The sequence below is a fragment of the Schistocerca gregaria genome, chromosome 8, assembly GCF_023897955.1.
Source record: "Schistocerca gregaria isolate iqSchGreg1 chromosome 8, iqSchGreg1.2, whole genome shotgun sequence".
NCBI lineage: Eukaryota > Metazoa > Arthropoda > Insecta > Orthoptera > Acrididae > Schistocerca > Schistocerca gregaria.
Genome location: NC_064927.1, coordinates 283711257 through 283731402, shown reverse-complemented (window position 1 = coordinate 283731402; position 20146 = coordinate 283711257).

Here is a 20146-nt window from a genome sequence, read left to right as displayed (position 1 = left end):
TGCGACAGCGTCAGTACAAATTCAAGAAATGATCGAAATTTAGCAATTCCTAACCACAGGCCAAAATAGAAAAGTTATCACCTAAAATGAAGGTCCACCTGCTTAGCTGGGTGGTAATGTGCGCGCCTCAGATGAAAGCATGCTCGGGTTCGCTTCCAGGCCGGGTTGGAGATTTTCTCCGCTCGGGGACTGGGTGTTCTGTTGTCCTCATCATCATTTCGTCCTCATCACCGACGCGCAAGTCGCCCAATGTGGCGTCGAATGAAATAAGACTTACACTTGGGGGTCGAACTTCCCCGAATAGGGACCCCCAGGCCAACGATGCCATACGCTCATTTCCATTACCGAAAATGAAGTGACTAGTTCACTAACGAAATAATGAACATAAAATATGTTCAAATGTGTGTGAAATCTTATGGGACTTAACTGCTAAGGTCATCAGTCCCTAAGCTTACACACTACTTAACCTAAATTATCCTAAGGACAAACACACACACCCATGCCCGAGGGAGGACTCGAGCCTCCACCAGGACCATCCGCACAGTCCTTGACTGCTGCGCCTAAGACCACTCGGCCAATCCCGCGCGGCACTTCAATAGGAGCGTGTCAGGAAATGAGTAAACCACACTAACACACTGAGTACTGCTATAAATAACGAGACAGATATCGCAGAGCATTTGTGGCCTTAAGTGGCGTGAGAAATGCTATTTATTAACACACGGTAAAGAACACACGGGAAAATGGTTTCTGAAAGCAACTGGATCTTCATGACAACATCTACACACTAATCCGTATAAAAATAGCAATAATATTCTTGTTATTGCGCAATTTTGGCTTTATACTGGGTGCCTTACGCCCGCATGATGCCACTCTACAGGTCGACGTCGAAGCCGACGACTTGCTGCATCAATAAGCTTCCCATTATCCACTCACTGCTTCCCGCGGAGAGCAGTCTCCATTGGGTCAAACAGACGGAAAGCGAAAGGTGCGACACGTGAGCTGTAGGGCGGTGGGGAAAGAACAGTCCAATGAAGTTTTGTGAGCTGCTCTGGAGTGCGCAGACTTTTGTTAGGCCATGCGTTGTCGTGGAGAGGGAGAAGTTCGTTTGCATTTTTGTGGCGACAAACACGGTGAAGACCAATATTGCAGGACTCACCTCACAGCTGTGTGCGGCCGGCCAACACGCGGGACATCGGACACGTTTGAGCGACCGTAGTGTGATGATGACAGACGCCTTGCCCAACGACTCACCGCGCTTTTGTTCACCGCCAGCTATCCACATTCTGCAAGCGACTATGAACACCTGCGGTGCTTTGGTTTTCTGCTAAATGAAACTCAGCTGGAACGCTCCTCCGCTACAGACCCCATTTTGAAGGCTACGTATAGCGCCGCTACCTATCGAGGGCTGAAGCGGGAATATTCTACGATGTTCCAGAACTAACTCCTCATTTTTTCAACTGGAAGTGGCCGAGAAAAAATGTATTGCGTTATTAAACGCCCCTAGAACAAGGGGCGGTGCGCAGGGTAGCTGCGCGGTCTGCGGCGCCTTCTCACGTACAGCGCGGCTCTCCCCGTCGAAGGTTCGAGTCCTCCCTCGGGCCTGGGTGTGTGTGTCGTCCTTAGCGTAAGTTAGCTTAAGTTAGATTATGTCAGATTAAGTAGTGTGTAAGCTTAGGGGCCGATGACCTGTGCAGTTTGATCCCATAGGCTCTAACCACAAATCTGAAAATTTGAATATATGCGGCGGGCAAGTGGAAACGAAACAGATGGAAAAGAGTATGTAAACTGTTTATTATTTCACAAGTAATCGCCAAAACTGTTAATACATACGTCCTATAGTGTGAGACGGCGATCAATGAAAGATTTTTTGCGTCTGCCTACAGAATCAAGTATATATTCATCCGCGCAACTGTTCGCCCGAGTCAAATCGACAGCCACGAATGTCATTCTTCAGGGCTCCAAAAACATGGAAATCGCTTGTGGAAGAATCAGGACTGTATGGAGGATGTGTAAGGGCTTCCCAGCGAAAAGTGAGTGTGGCTGTTATTTTAATTTTTAAAATACCTTACCATCACTTTCTAGCTTACCGAGAGAGAAACTTCCGCAAAAAATTTGATAGAAACTATCGTATACAGATCCTTACGACCGCCGTACGATACCTTGGCCCCAAAAGATCTTACCACAAATTTCCAAAAATTTACATTACTATCGTCATACGTGCTCTAGATAATTTAAAACGAACTGCTATCTCTCACATTATGAAAGCTGTATGTTGTTATTGTTTCTTACCTTTTCTGGTCTACCATGATGGTAATTCCTGCTTGAGTTCTTATATTTTGTTTTACTGCGCTGTATAATAATATATATTCTTGTAGATCTACTGTTCCTAGTGGTTTCTTTATTGTTTCACTTAATACTGCTACACTTCTTTAGTGTTATTCCGTAACTGAACTTCTTTTGTGTAGATACCTCTGACGTTCCATGTTGCTGAACTGAGTATGTCTGCTATTTCCAATTCCTGACCTTATTCTTGACGCGATTGTTATCTTTCTATTTGTACTGGTTTCTTATTATTTGAAGCTTAATAGTAATGTTCATCTTATGTGGAAGGGACACCACCTAGACGCACAAGTCCAACATGGAGCGCTGGGGAAGTTTGCGGATTAACAGATGAGATAAAATGATGACGATGACAAATAACAAATTTCAATTCCTGCAAATTTTAATTGCAGCCATACCATACACGTATTCGCCTTGCGTCTGAAGAGTAAACTTCTTCTGATGAACGAATGAAATACTTACATACTCTTTGACAATTCTGAAAGAAATGAAATGATGTTGATAATGGATTTGAAGTGCATGTCAAGAGAACAGACGTGTCTCTGAATGGAAGAAACTTGTCAAATGCTATAAACCCAAAACAGCACTCATATAATTACGATTGTTGATAAATATGCCAGACAGTTGCTCAGTTGAGAGGTCCATACTGAAAGTTTATTGTAAATATATTCTATGGAACAGTAAGTGTAGATGAGGCCCATCATTGCAGAAGTCCTTGCCACTTCAGTCTTGAAATCGCAGTATTCTCCATACTATACGAAATACAATAACATGTTAAACTTTCCTACACTTCTACCGCGAAGTATAATAAAGGCCCATGTTAACTATTTCAACAGGTGTGAATTTTGTTAGAAGGATGCGACGTCAGCGTCCTGATTCATAAGGAATGTGAAGTACTAATCAAAATTTTATGGGCTTTTAACTTTCCCTGAATAAACAATCTGACTGTCGGCCGTGACTTGCTTTTGCCTGAACCGAAGACCCTAAATTAACGCTGAGTGCCTCTGGGCAGAGTGTGGTAACCTCAACAACCTCAACATTATCAGGGGACGCACTGCTGCTGTTACGAAGAGAGAGAGGATTACGGACCCCGGGGGGCGAGGTTATATTTTAGACACGCTCAAGTGCAAACAAATTTTCAATCGCGTCCTGTGCGATCCAAAAATAACCGAGCATCGGCTCTTACCGAGATATGCGTCTTGATCTTTCAGAAGATAGCGTCCTTAAACAGAACAGCGTGAAAAGATTTCCATTTAAAAGCATTACGAATACAAACTATTATCTAATTAAACGCTAAAAGCATGACACTGTTTCGAGGAACCTTCATCGTTTTTATTGCACTGGCGAGGTTTGTTCGTGAAGGAAACGAACTAAGCATACCAGGAAGGGCAGTGCTGGATATCACGGAGCCTGCTTGTTTCTCTGTGGTAAAAAGAAGCAGTCGAGTGAAAGACCGAATTTCTCCTCCCGTATTTACATTCGATTTTGGAGACTATTCGTATCGAAAGTTCACACTTGCAGCTGGTTATCTACACGTATCTGAGGCAATAAAAAGTTAAGTTTACTGTCGTGGAGCGTTTTACGCTTTCTCTGCTCTGCGTTGCATCAGTCTGTAAGTAGTGTTTACTGACCAACGATTCTGGGTTTGCCTTTCGGATTGGTCTAACCCAAGCACCATTTCTACCCTATTAAGATTATATCATATTCTGTTTTCGTTATTCGGTTGTCACCCGATGATGCAATAAATAGACGAAAAACGGTTTGCGCTGAAACAAAATTATTCCAGAATAACAAAACGAAAATCGTCATGATGTCGCAAGCACTGACGAAAAATTAAACTTGAGGTAATTTACTTTGCTTTCATGGGATTCAAATTATTGCTAGATGACAGTATAACTCTTTAGATGTATAATGTGTGTCTTGGATGGATAAAGTGCTGTTTATGAAAAACACTACTGATTAATTTGTGCAAACCCCAGAAAATAGCAGCTGGGTATTAGGGTTTCAGGGGCTGTCCTGGGTAGATAGATGTTTGTTCAGGGGATTGGGGGGGGGGGATGAGGGGGTCATGGTTGAGGGAAATGAACGGCAGGGGAAGACAGCCTTTGCGCCAATTCATTTCATCTTTATCTCAAAAACTGACTTGTAAATGACAGACTTCACACAAAACAATTTACAAATATTCTCATTACCAGCAGAAATTTTTCAGATTTTTAAAGAAGTGGCGCCACTGTGAAAGTTATAACACAGGAAGATAATACAATACCACACCGTAAATGCCTTGAGGAGTGCCTTGATACTTCCTATGACTGGTCGCCCGATTTGTCAAATGGTTTAAATGGCTCTGAGCACTGCGGGACTCTATATCTGAGGTTATCAGTCACCCAGAACTTAGAACTACTTAAACCTAACTAACCTAAGGACATCACACACAACTCACATCTATGGCCAAAGCAGGATTCGAGCCTGTGACCATAGCGGTCGAGCGGTTGAAGACTAAAGCGCCTAGAACCGCTCGGTCACACCGATCGGCTACCAGATTTGTCACCGACAGAAAATATTTTCATACAGAACTTCAGTCCACAGTATTCATGAACAGACACGGCATGTCTGTCAGGTATGGCAAGAAAGTCCCCAAGATGATATTTGGAGCTGTTCGTTCCCACGTCATGAATACTAAACCGTATTCATGCCCTTGGAGTTTATAGCTCGTACTGATGTTGACTTTCGACCAGTTCTGAATGGAATGAAAGTTTAATCATGTGACACCTATTATTTGATGAATATGTCTACAAAGGTTGATAAATATTAGATTCGTTCTTCTTTCCGTCAGAGTATTAAGTGTGCTAAAACAAGAACGACCCTTTAAACGCCATTGCAAATATGGGAAATCGGCTGAATATCCCCATATGAAATAATAATAATACTAATTCAACGCAGTCGGAACGCCTAGATACGAACTACTATGAAATTAACAAAAAATGCTTTCAGAAAATCAATCTTGACATAAAAATTTAGAGAAAATATAGTTTGTCAGTACTATCATGTTTAAATTACTTTACTAATACTTTAATGCAAGGCTTCACAGCAAACATGCTCCACGAGCAGACGGGGGGTGATAGCAGGGCTGCGAGCAGCGAGTAGTATGTACCGTCTGTCGTCACAATTAATAGTGTGGAGATACATGTGGAGACAAGGAAATCGATTCTGAGGAAATTACTTGGAGAAAACTAGACTGTCTTTAAACTAACTATCGATTTGCAGATCTGTTACTCCAACCTGTCCAAAAGTTGAGTCCAAAAGAGTACGTTATGTTTATTAACGACACCGTCCAAACGAAAATGCGTCTCGTCTGAAAACCAAACGTTGTTAAAAGTTTGTTCCCTATCCTGCGCACATTGGGCAAACTGTACTCTCTGTCACATGTGTTCTGCAGTGAAATTCTGAGTAGAGGTTTACCTTTACGAATACATCCGCAGGTCACTTTGAATAATGCGTCGAACGGAGCGCCTGGATATCCCATGTTCTACTGCAGCCTTTCTGGTAGGACTGCAGACATGACCAAAAATTTCAGGTCGATATATCGATACTTCAAAAAAATGTAGCTGCCACAATCGATGAAACATCGATACAACCACGGAAAAAATGAACTACCAGCCAAAAATTACTCTTTACGAGGCTATAATTCCTTTTTCTTAATTTTGTGTGAGTATTTTCGCACGACAACCGTAGCTTTAACGTACGCCAGTTGCCACCAAAATACGGTCCGCTGACCACATCAAGACGAGTCAAGGATTTAACCCGTCCCATGCTTGAGCGAAAGTATGTTTAAGTAATGCGCGACTCTTCTGATTCGTTTAACTCGTACTTGTTAGACAGCCGGCTAGGAGCATTGCCTTCATTTCTTCATAAATGACAGAGACGGCACCAGAAGCACACTGCCTGTAGCTTACTGTGTTTACTTTGTTGTTATTTCAAGTTCCCATCTTTCGAATACATATACAGTATGTCTGATGGCACTAGAATTGCAAAAGTGGATGGAGAGTATCATGCGTTCAATACGTTAGCCGTGAAACGTACAAAGAGACAACAAACCAAGCATATTACGTGTGAGGAAGTTATTGCTGCTCTTAAGGAATACAATATTCGTCGACACTACAAAAGAAAGCGTGATGCACGGTTTGATAGATTCAAGGACAACTGTCATGAACATAAATACGAAACACTTAAACGTGGACTTTTTTTTCTACAAACATTTGTGGGAGACGTGTTCAGTAATTGAAGCCATTACGAAATTAATATTATGAATTGCCAACAAAATCGCCAACCAAGATATGCCATTACTAACGTTGCTTACAGAACTTTGTATTTTAAGCACCGCTTCTCAGTATATGTATTCCTTTAAAAATTTGTTGGAGTAATACATTTGTATTCCCAACCAATAGTTTAATACATATTATCAGTACTAGGAATAAGACCAATCTACATAAAGACCTGAAAATCACTTATCTTGGACCAAAAAGGGGTCCAATATTCAGAAACATGCATTTTCAATAAATTACCTCCAACCATAAAAAACTTGGTTTCAGGTAAAGCACGGTTTAAACAGCGTTTGAAAGACTTTTTGATAAGCCACCCCTTCTACTCCATAGATGAATATCTTAACAGCTACTGTAAAGCCAGCTTAAGTAAAAATATCTGTTAGATTTCATTTTTGACAGCACTTGGTCACAACAGTCAAGATTAGTTATTCTGTGTATGATAAATTTATTAATATTACATAACAGTGTTTTATTCCGACGGCGTATTCATTCTGTAAATATTAATTGTTCCAGTTTACCGCATTGTATTCACCTATTTCGACAATCTCCTGACAAACGATCAGGGTAGTAAGTATTATATTCAAATGTTTTATGTTTTTATGTTATATTTTCTGACATGTTCCACACCCACGAGAATCATCTCATTTTTCGGGTCTATGGAACGAAAACTGAATCGAATCGAATAAAGTGGTACATCTTAATTACAGCTGAAGAACTGTTTCCTAACTGAACTGAAATTCAAGCAACTACAGTGGCGTGTCGAATAGAAGATATTCTTCTAATTTATCAAATTAGTTACAAGTCTTCTAGGTACTCACTAGCATTGGACAAATCTAAAGACATCTGTGATAGTGCTCACGTCCTGTTGTTTCTTGAAGGTATTAATACAGACTTGGAAGCTACAGATGAACTGGCGCATCTGACTTCCTTGAGTGATACAACAAAAGCTTTCAAGGGTACAACTAACTTTAGATGAAAAGTACAATCTTCCTCTTTCTCGGTTGAAATGTGATACAACAAATTGGGGAAGGTAAGAGGGGAGACAGGTATGTGTGGTAAACATACAGGTTACGTTGGAAGACTAAGAATGTGCAGCCAGTTATGTTACCAAAACCATTTCTTCATTACGAAGCGCTTTGTACCATGTCAGTTGATATCGTCTAGTGTGATGAAACCAGCTATTGCTGTTGCCAATTTCTCTTGGTGTCATAGATATCCTAGAAGAGGGAGAGTCTCTGTCAAGTCGTTTCCCATACCACACAGATCATGCAGCAGTAACGTGGCTATCTTGTCTCAAAATTTTGTCTGGCTTCTTACCTTCGGAGACCAAAATATTCTTGCTCTCAATTTAAATGACTGAATAAAAACGTAAAGGGGTGCGCAATAATATTTGCGATCTGTACACTCATTTAAGGCTTTCAAACAGAACTGATGCTTTTTTAACAGAACTTCAAACGGAAAATATTTTTACTCTTCGCCATTTGCCAGTCTTTGAAGGGTGAACATGAGTAATGCTTTTCAGTATCCTTTACGACGAATTTTTCTTACGATTTGAAGGAAGAGTGCTCTTCCAGACTGTCAGATTTAGTTGCACATTCCAAGGAGATCGAAGTTTGCAGAACACCTTTTCCTTTGAAGTGAAAGATGGGAAAACAGTACTGCAAATGAAAATCATTGATCTGCAAGCTGATGGCACCATGAAGGACAAGTATAAAGTAGAAAAGTTTACTCAGTATTATAAGCTTTTTCCAGTAAAGGAGTACCCTAAGATCTAAGACTCTGCACGAGGATTATCTGTCTTTGGCAGCACCTACAGGTGTTAGAAACATTTTCTTTTCTGAAATTTACAAAATCTAAATACGAATATATCATTTCCGAGATGTTTTACTCATACAACAGATTAAGTCAGGGCCCCTCTTTGAATGAATTTGAAATGAAAAGACCAATTTCATACATTAACACCAAGTTTACTAAAGGCTAATAAAGCGTACCTGAAGTTGTCAGTGAATATTGTGTTTGAGTTAAACAATAACATACGTCGTAATAATTTTCTAATGCAGTTTCTCAGAGAATGTTTTGTCTGTCCCCCACAGAGGTTCAGGGTTACATGTGGCCGTCATGGTACGGTAACTTGGAGATCCGTGGAGAACGTGATTTCTCTGGGAATTACAGAGAACTGAACACCACAGGTCATTCACTTGTCCTTTTCCTACAGTCCAGGAACACAAAAGCGAAACAGGAGTTACTGCAGCTATCGCGCTTCTTACCGCACTGACTGCTAAGTCCATTCACGACATCCGAACAGTGAACGCCAATCTATAGTGAGTATATACCAGATTCCTTCACGAGATATCAAAAAGTTCCTCAAGAGAAAGTCGGTTTTGTGTTGTTCAAGTCAATGTACGGTAAAATAAGATTTGTGGGTCAAAGTGAAAGCATTGTAATTGCAAAAGGCCTTGCTTTTCTACGTTTCGTGCCGCAAATAACAATACCGTACCTCTGTGTGCAAGTTCCCATTTACAAGAAGTGAAATAGTTTCGAAATATTACTTTTCGTTCTACCGTTCCACGGACCCAGGAGATCAACAACATCGAATTTCTTGTCAGCAATAGTTTCTGCTTCTCAAGCGTCCACGCCGTAACACGTTCGATGGCTTCCAAGATTCTGATGAGACTTCAGAGAAACAGAATCGCTGTTAATGTCTTGCTATTTCTTGTAAATTCTATGATTTACTAACCAACAGTAACATAATTTTGAACACATTTCCACATCACACGCTATGGAAAAAATGCTTATAAATGCAGTGCACACCGATATCAAGTCAAAAACTGAGTGCTGTGTCTTAATGCTATTATTAAGACGTAATACCCAACTACTCCTCCAAAAGTAAAACAGAAAACTAATTCTTTTTCATGTAATGTAAGGACACTTTATCAGGAAACAAATAGCTACATGTTTGCTGCCGTCAAAGCTCTGAAGCTAAGAAATGTGCAAAACAATAAATTTTTTGGATGTTCCACGTGAAATTAAAGCATCCATAACAACCCTAAGGTCCATTAAACTATCTGAACATTTGGAGCATTATATTTGTGTTTTTGGATTATTATTTCCATTGCATTCGCCAGTCTACTGTTGACGTTCTTGTACATCGTCTCCTTGAGCTGTTAGTCAAACACGACATTCTCTCGAACACATATGATAACAATTGTAATTTACCAACAGACAAAGTTAAACTATTTTCAAATACTGTCTTACAAATGCTTCGCACCTGTTTTCTGGGTAATTTGAAACATGACGCAGCAGATAATTGCCTAAATATGTCATGTGGTGTTCCTACTCGTAACTAGGAAATCTTAACATTTAAGAAGTCATCATTTTATATTAAGACTCCTGTGGATAATAACGGCTATCAATGCAAACACTCACATGAACATTCAATCTGTGACCACTGATTATGGAACGACCTACTGGTAGTCTATAAAAGAAAATTGCAGCGACAACTGCTGAAACAAATTCAAATCTTCTGCGAGATACCATGACGATACGCCAATTCTGTTACTAAAGAGTGGTTCGACTTATAAAGGTGTAACATGAAAGTTGCGCAGTTCTTCAGTGCGTAAGCGGGAGATGTAATATAATAATAACGTATAATTTTCCTCGGCTGTTTTGATCCCATTAGTTTCTTGTGCTTTGAGATCTTTATCTCCACCGTTACGGCAGGAAATTGATGGTATCGGTTCAGCCCTCTACTCGATGCCCTTAAATTCTCTTAAGATTTTTGCAGACCCATCGACCACCTGTGTACTACCGTTACGGTACGAACTCACGACGAAATGAAGTTGTGTTGATAAAGCTTCCTCTCAAGTGACATCTTCATTTTCTGAGTTTATTTTCTGAGCATTTGCATCTAAGCTTTTCGCATTCCTCTGAAAAGTAGCTTGCGACATTGCATCCGTCTATCCTGATATCTGGAACACTAGTGAATCAAACAAAGCAAGGAAAAGTTTTCCTTTTTCCTATTTGCCTTCTTCATTTCACAGCCAGGTAACATTTATGTTTCGATATTTGTGAATTACTCTATATTGTAATCAAAACATAGAGTTAATGGATTGCAAAGTGTCAGTCCTTTCAGAACGACTAATATCATTTTGTAAGATGTGAGGAAAGATTTACTAAGTGGAAAAGAGCATTAATACATGAAGAGGAGTAAGTCTTCAGTATTAAATATGAAGCACCATTGCAAATATTTAACTACTAATAACCTAGGCTGATACCAAAAGCACTAAAATCTATGACATTATCAGCATCTAACACGAAGCATCTATCCTAGAGTGATTTCATTGGTTGCTAAATATATATTTACATTTCTAAATATCACTTGTGAATAAAGAGGCACGAAAAGGAAGCCATGCTATTATGACTACTACTTTACTATGGCGTAAGGCTGGTGCGGTCGGACAAGGGTGTTTTGTCACGTCACAGTAGGCACTGATGCAGCAGTATCACCTTGCCAACTGTGAGTTACACTATGTGCCCAAAAGTAGTCGGACACCCCCAAAAACATACGTTTTTCGTGTTATGTGCAGTGTGCTGCCACCTTCTGCCAGGTACCCCGTATCAGCGACCTCAGTAGTCATTAGACATCCTGATAAACAGAATAGAGCGCTACACGGAACTCACGGACTTCGAACGTGGTCAAGTGATTGGGTGTCACTTGTGTCATACGTCTGTACTCGAGATTTCCACACTCCTAAACATCTCTAGGTACACGATTTCCGATGTGATAGCGAAGTGGAAACTTGAAGAGACACGTACAGCACAAAAACGTACAGACCGACCTCATCTGTTGACTGACAGAGACCAGCGACAGTTGAAGAGAGAGTTAATGTGTAACAGGCAGACATCTGTCCAGACCATCGCACAGGAATTCCAAACTGCATCAGGATCCACTGCAAGTACTATTTCAGTTAGGCGGGTGGTGAGAAAACTTGGATTTCATAGGCGAGCGGCGGCTGCTCATAACCCACACATCACGACGGTAAATGCCAAATGACTACTTGCTTCGTGTAAGGAGCGTAAACATTGGAAGATTGAACACTGCAAAAACGTTGTGTGCAGTGACGAATCACATTCCACAAAGTGCCGAACCGATGACATGGTGTGGGTATGTCGAATGCCCGGTGAACGTCATCTGCCAGCGTGTGTAGTGGCAATAGTAAAATTCGGAGGCGGTGGTGTTATGGTGTGGTCGTGTTTTTCATGGAGGGGGGCTTGCACCCCGTGTTTTGCGTGGTACTATCACAGCACAGGCCTGTTGATGTCTTAGGCACCTTCTTGCTTCCGACTGTTGAAGATCAATTCGGGGATGGCGTTCGCAGTACCAGCACAGCAAGGCTGTTTTGGTTATTGTTACAAGGCCAGATCAGTCAATCATCCAGACTGTTGCCTCTGCAACTACTGAAAAGGCTGCTTCCCCTCTTCAGGAACCACACGTTTGTCTGGCCTCTCAACAGATACCCCTCCCCATCTATATTCCGATGTGGCCAAGCGGTTCTAGGCGCTACAGTCTGGAACCGAGCGACCTCTACGGTTGCAGGTTCCACTCCTGACTCGGGCATGGATGTGTGTGATGTCCTTAGGTTAGTTAGCTTTAAGTAGTTCTAAGTTCTAGGGGACTGATGACCTCAGCAGTTAAGTCCCATAGTGCTCAGAGCCATTTGAACCATTTAAACTTATCTTTCTCATTGACAATAAGAGTTTGGTGAAGACGCCAGTGAACACACATTTGGACCTCTGTCAGATTTTCCTCATGTACCCTTCTTCCAAACCGAGCGAGGTGGACTGGACTCGCATTCGGGAGGACGACGGTTCAATCCCGTCTCCGGCCATCCTGATTTAGGTTTTCCGTGATTTCCCTACATCGTTTCAGGCAAATGCCGGGATGGTTCCTTTGAAAGGGCACGGCCGATTTCCTTCCCAATCCTTCCCTAACCCGAGCTTGCGCTCCGTCTCTAATGACCTCGTTGTCGACGGGACGTTAAACACTAGCCACCACCACCACCACCACCACCTTCTTCCGAACTGCCCATAAATACCTTAGCACCTATCGCATCGCTTTATTCCTACTGTTGTTAAGGCTGACCTCTGGCTTCGTTCTTAGACTCGTTGTTTTTGTTAAGTTACTTCTACATTTGGGTATCGAATTTTACCACATAATTTTAATACCTTACTCTGTAACCGAATTTTATATACTTCCTTTACCTTTTTTTTCAGTAGGTCTGTTTCACTACCTTACCTGATTCCTTTTAATCCCAGTTTGCTTCGATCTGCCGTGTAATTGTACTGTTGTTGTTGTTGTGGTCTTCAGTCCTGAAACTGGTTTGATGCAGCTCTCCATGCTACTCTATCCTGTGCAAGCTTCTTCATCTCCCAGTACCTACTGCAACCTAAATCCTTCTGAATCTGCTTAGTGTAGTCATCTCTTGGTCTCCCTCTACGATTTTTACCCTCCACGCTGCCCTCCAATACTACATTGGTGATCCCCTGATGCCTCAGAACATGTCCTACCAACCGATCCATTCTTCTGGTCAAGTTGTGCCACAAACTTCTCTTCTCCCCAATCCGATTCAATACTTCCTCATTAGTTATGTGATCTACCCATCTAATCTTCAGCATTATTCTGTAGCACCACATTTCGAAAGCTTCTATGCTCTTCTTGTCCAAACTATTTATCGTCCATGATTCACTTCCATACATGGCTACACTCTATACAAATACTTTCAGAAATGACTTCCTGACATTTAAATCTATACTCGATGTTAACAAACTTCTCTTCTTCAGAAACGCTTTTCTTGCCGTTGCCAATCTACATTTTATATCCTCTCTACTTCGACCATCATCAGTTATTTTGCTCCCCAAATAGCAAAACTCCTTTACTACTTTAAGTGTCTCACTTCCTAATCTAATTCCCTCAGCATCACCCGACTTAATTCGACTACATTCCATTATCCTCGTTTTGCTTTTGCTAATGGTCATCTTATATCCTCCTTTCAAGACACTATCCATTCCGTTCAACTGCTCTTCCAAGTCCTTTGCTGTCTCTGACAGAATTACGATGTCATCGGCGAACCTCAAAGTATTTATTTCTTCTCCATGGACTTTAATACCTACTCCGAATATTTCTTTTGTTTCCATCACTGCTTGCTCAATATACAGATTGAATAACATCGGGGATAGACTACAGCCCTGTCTCACTTCCTTCCCAACCACTGCTTCCCTTTCATGTCCCTCGACTCTTATAACTGCCACCTGGTTTCTGTACAAAGTGTAAACAGCCTTTCGCTCCCTGTATTTTACCCCTGCCACCTTCAGAATTTGAAAGAGATTTTTCCAGTCAACATTGTCAAAAGCTTTCTCTAGGTCTACAAATGCTAGAAAAGTAGGTTTGCTCTTCCTTAATCTAGCTTCTAATATACGTCGTAGGGTCAGTATTGCCTCACGTGTTCCAACATTTCTACGGAATCCAAACTGATATTCCCCGAGGTCGGCTTCTACTAGTTTTTCCATTCGTCTGTAAAGAACTCGCGTTAGTGTATTGCAGCTGTGACTTATTAAACTGATAGTTCGGTAATTTTCACATCTGTCAACACCTGCTTTCTTTGGGATTGGAATTATTATATTCTTCTTGAAGCCTGAGGGTATTTCGCCTGTCTAATACATCTTCCTCACCAGATGGTAGAGTTTTGTCAGGACTTGCTCTCCCAAGGCCGTCAGTAGTTCCAATGGAATGTTGTCTACTCCAGGGGCCTTGTTTCGACTCAGGTCTTTCAGTGCTCTGTCAAACTCATCACGCAGTATCGTATCTCCCATTTCATCTTCATCTACATCCTCTTCCATTTCCATAATACTGTCCTCAAGAACATCGCCCTTCTATAGACCCTCTGTATACTCCTTCCACCTCTCTGCTTTCCGTTCTTTGGTTAGAACTGGGTTTCCATCTGAGCTCTTAATATTCATACAAGTGGTCCTCTTTTCTCCAAAGGTCTCTTTTATTTTCCTGTAGGCAGTATCTATCTTACCCCTAGTGAGATAAGCCTCTACATCCTTACATTTGTCCTCTAGCCATCCCTGCTTAGCCATTTTGCACGTCCTGTCGATGACATTTTTGAGACTTTTGTATTCCTTTTTGCCTGCTTCATTTACTGCATTTTTATATTTTCTCCTTTCATCAATTAAATTCAATATTTCTTCTGTTACCCAAGGATTTCTACTAGTCCTCGTCTTTTTTCCTACTTGATCCTTTGCTGCCTTCACTACTTCATCCCTCAAATCTACCCATTCTTCTTCTACTGTATTTCTTTCCCCCATTCCTGTCAATTGCTCCCTTATGCTCTCCTTGAAACTCCGTACAACCTCTAGTTCTTTTAGTTTATCCAGGTCCCATCTCCTTAAATTTCTCTCCTTTTTGCAGTTTCTTCAGTTTTAATCTACAGGTCATAACCAACAGATTGTGGTCAGAGTCCACATCTGCCCCTGGAAATGTCTTACAATTTAAAACCTGGTTCCTAAATCTCTGTCGTACCATTATATAATCTATCTGAAACCTGTCAGTATCTCCAGGCTTCTTCCATGTATACAGCCTTCTTTTATGATTCTTGAACCAAGTGTTACCTATGATTAAGTTGTGCTCTGTGCAAAATTCTACCAGGCGGCTTCCTCTTTCATTTCTTTGCCCCAGTCCATATTCACCTACTACGTTTCCGTCTCTCCCTTTTCCTACTACCGAATTCCAATCACCCATGACTATTAAATTTTCGTCACCCTTCACTATCTGAATATTTTTTTTTATTTGTTCATACATTTCTTCAATTTCTTCGTCATCTGCAAAGCTAGTTGGCATATAAACTTGTACTACTGTAGTAGGTGTGGGCTTCGTATCTATCTTGGCCACAATAATGCGTTCACTATGTTGTTTGTAGTAGCTTACCCGTACTCCTATTTTCCTATTCGTTTTTAAACCCACTCCTGCATTACCCCTATTTGATTTTGTGCTTATAACCCTGTAGTCACCTGACCATAAGTCTGGTTCCTCCTGCCACCGAACTTCACTAATTCCCACTATATCTAACTTTAACCTATCCATTTGCATTTTCGAATTTTTTAACCTACCTGCCCCATTAAGGGACCTGACATTCCACGCTCCGACCCGTAGAACGCCAGTTTTCTTTCTCCTGATAACGACATCCTCTTGAGTAGTCCCCTCCCGGAGATCCGAATGGGGGACTATTTTACCTCCGGAATATTTTACCCAAGAGGATGCCATCATCATTTAATCATACAGTGAAGCTGCATGCCTTCGGGAAAAATTACGGCTGTAGTTTCCCCTTGCTCTCAGCCGTTCGCAGTACCAGCACAGCAAGGCTGTTTTGGTTATTGTTACAAGGCCAGATCAGTCAATCATCCAGACTGTTGCCTCTGCAACTACTGAAAAGGCTGCTTCCCCTCTTCAGGAACCACATGTTTGTCTGGCCTCTCAACAGATACTCCTCTGTTGTGGTTGCACCTACGGTACGGCTATCTGTATCGCTGAGGCACGCAAGCCTCCCCACCAGCGGCAAGGTCCATGGTTCATGGGGGGGGGGGAATTGTACTGTATGAAGTGGAATTATTATTTTTTTCCTGAAGCCTTCTTCAGTTTTTACCAACGGTAAATTTCTATGTTTCAAAGTTTGCTGAACATCTTTACTGTCAAATTTATGCTAAAACAACCTTGCTACAGCTTTCAAAGGAAGTATTTGCTGAGTTTTATGGCGCTGTACCTATTTTTTGGAGATTTTCAACGATAGCTAATATGGAATCTTAGGGCTCCAGACCGTATAAGTAAAACCACTTGACTTCGATCAATCACAATCTCATCACAATGATACCCTCTTTCAAAATGCACTAACACAGCAATACAAGATTGTCAAGGAACGAAATACAGTCGATTAAGCTTTTAGTGTAAACTGAACCGCAGCACTTGCCTTCGCATAACTTGGAAGTCCTGCAACATCACGAAGTCTACTTCTGCCTATACCACCAGCTGAACGCATTTATACTTGAAGTCAGAGATCGGAGGTGGATATAGTTTCATGGAAATGTCATAGTCTTACCCGATTATGTGCGTGCAGTTTTCCCCTGTCCACTGTTGGCGACTCATCCTCCATTATATATCAATATCTTTGAACATTAGATTGGGTATGATATCCATGCGTACACTTTTCACGAAATGTCTGTAAGATGAAATTCCTTACAGTGACTTCGCAGGAAGACGATTTGTAATGGCGTCGTTTGTGTCATGAAGCGTTTTTTACCTCATCGTGAAGAGACTGTTTATCGTAAGCCTACGATCGCTACTCATCACTATCGACATTCGGTCGCCAATTTTGATCTGAAGTTCTTGTACGTGGATATGACTCTTTTTTTCACCTTTGGCGGAGCATTCGTTGTATTGATCAGCATGGAAATCATGGAGAGGAACCATTGGCAATTTAGAATTTTCAGTTCGTGAGATTTGATGAATAACCAACTAAAGGATAGCGGTCTACGATTCGAGGTGTGGAATGTCAGAAGTTTGGACGTCGTAGGGAAGTTAGATATCTGAAAAGGGGAATGACAACGCTCAATTTAAATGTAGTAGGGGGTCAGTAAAATGAAATGGAAAGAAGACTAGATTTCTGGTCAGATGAGTGTAGAGTGATGTCAACATCAGCCAAAAATTGTATAACGGTAGTAGAATCCGTTAAGAACAGAAAGGCAGGGCGTAGAGTTAGTTACAGTTCAGTGGTGGGGCTATTCTCAACAGAATCGACAGTAAACCGACACCGACAACAATAGTTCAAGTATACATGCCTAGGTCACAAACCGAAGATAAGAGATAAACAGAGTTGTTGTTGTTGTGGTCTTCAGTCCAGAGACTGGTTTGATGCAGCTATCCATGCTACTCTATCTTGTGCAAGCTTCTTCATCTCCCAGTACCTACTGCAACCTAACTCCTTCCTAATCTGTTTAGTGTATTCATCTCTTGGTCTTCCTTTATGATTTTTACCCACCACGCTGCTCTCCAATACTACATTGGTGATCCCTTGATGCCTCAGAACATGACCTACCAACCGATCACTTCTTCTAGTCAAGTTGTGCCATAAACTCCTCTTCTTCTCAGTTCTATTCAATACCTCCTCATTAGTTATGTGATCTACCGATCTAATCTTCAGCATTCTTCTGTAGCACCACATTTCGAAAGCTTCTATTCTCTTCTTGTCCAAACTATTTATCGTCCACGTTTCACTTCCATGCATGGCTACACTCCATACAAATTCTTTGAGAAACGACTTCCTAACACTTCAACCACTACTCGATGTTTACAAATTTCTCTTCTTCAGAAACGCTTTCCTTGCCATTGCCAGACTACATTTTATACTCTCTCTACTTCGATCATCATCGGTTATTTTGCTCCCGAAATAGCAAAACTACTTTACTAATTTAAGTGTCTCATTTCCTAATCTAATTCCGTCAGCATCACCCGACTTAATTCGACTACATTCCATTATCCTCGTTTTGCTTTTGGTCACGTTCATCTTATATCCACCTTCCATTCAGCTGCTCTTCCAGGTCCTTTGCTGTCTCTGACAGAATTACAATGTCATCGGCGAATCTCAAAGTTTTAATTTCTTCTCCATGGATCTTAATTCCTACTCCAAACATTTCTTTTGTTTCCTTTACTGCTTGCTCAATATACAGATTGAATAACATCGGGAATAGGCAACAAACCCTGTCTCACACGCTTCCTAACGACTGCTTCACTTTCATGACCCTTGATTACTATAACTGCCACCTGGTTTATGTAAAAATTGTAAATAGCGTTTCGCTCCCTGTATTTTGCCCCTGCCACGTTCAGAATTTGAAACAGAGTATTCCAGTCAACACTGTCAGAAGCTTTCTCTGAGTCTACAAACGCTAGAAACTTAGGTTTGGCTTTCCATAATCTAGCTTCTAAGATAAGTCGTAGTGTCAGTATTGCCTCACGTGTTCCAACATTTCTACGGAATCCAAACTGATCTTCCCAGAGGTCGGCCTCTACTAGTTTTTCCGTTCGTCTGTAAAGAATACGTGTTAGTATTTTGCAGCCGTGTCTTATTAAACTGATAGTTCGGTAATTTTCACATCGGTCAACGCCTGCTTTCTTTCGCATTGAAATTATTATTATTGGAATTATTATATTCTTTTTGAAGTCTGAGAGCATTTCGCCTGTCTCATACATCTTTCTCACCAGATGGTAGAGTTTTGTCAGGGCTGGCTCTCCCAAGGCTGTCAGTAGTTCTAATGGAATTCTGTCAATTCCCGGGGCCTTGTTTCGAGTTAGGTCTTTCAGTGCTCTGTCAAACTCTTCACGCCGTACCGTATCTCTCATTGCATCTTCATCTACATCCTCTTCCATTTCCATAATATTGTCCTCAAGAACATCGCCCTTAGCTACGGATTATTGACTTTTTAGCTGGCTTTGGAGCCTTGGACATGGGCTAGGACCTTAAGATTCTGCATGAAAGGAGGACTAGCAGCCGAGTTGCACAGGAGAATGTGAAAAGTGTTCATATGTAGTAAAAACCTGAGAAATCCGTCCGTTTTCGTCATTTGTTATCGAATCGACTTAAAGCCAAGTCGTCAAACACGCGATCTAGTGTTTGCACTTCCTGGCGATCTCGTTTTTGAGACGTTTGTATTCCTTTTTGTCTGCTTAATTTACTGCATTTTTGTTTCTCCTTTCATCAGTCAAATTCAATATCTCTTCTGTTAGCCAAGGGTTTCTACTAGCCCTCCCATTTTTACCTACTTCATCCTCTGCTGCCTTCACTATTTCATCTCTCAAAGCTACCCATTCCTCTTCTACTGTGTTTCTTTCCCCGATTCTTGTCAATCGTTCCCTTATGCTCTCCTTGAAACTCTCTACAACCGCTGGTTCTTTCAGTTTATCGTGGTCCCATATCCTTAAATTCCCACGTTTTTGCAGTTTCTTCAGTTTTAGCCTACAGTTCATAATCAATAGATTGTGGTCAGAGTCCACATGCCTTACAATTTAAAACCTGGTTCCTAAATCTCTCTCTGACCATTATATAATCTATCTGATACCTTCCAATACCTCCAGGCTTCCTCCATGTATACAACCTTTTTTATGATTCTTGAACCAAGTGTTAGCAATGATTAAGTTATGCTCCGTGCAAAATTCTACCAGGTGGCTCCCGCTTTCATTCCTCACCCTCATTCCATATTCACTTACTACGTTGCCTTCTATTCCTTTTCCTACTGTCGAATTCCAGTCACCCATGTCAATTAATTTTTCGTCTCCCTTCACTATCTGAATAATTTCTTTTATATGATCATACATTTCTTCAATTTCTTCGTCATCTGCAGTCCTAGTTGGCATATAAACTTCTACTACTGTAGTAGGT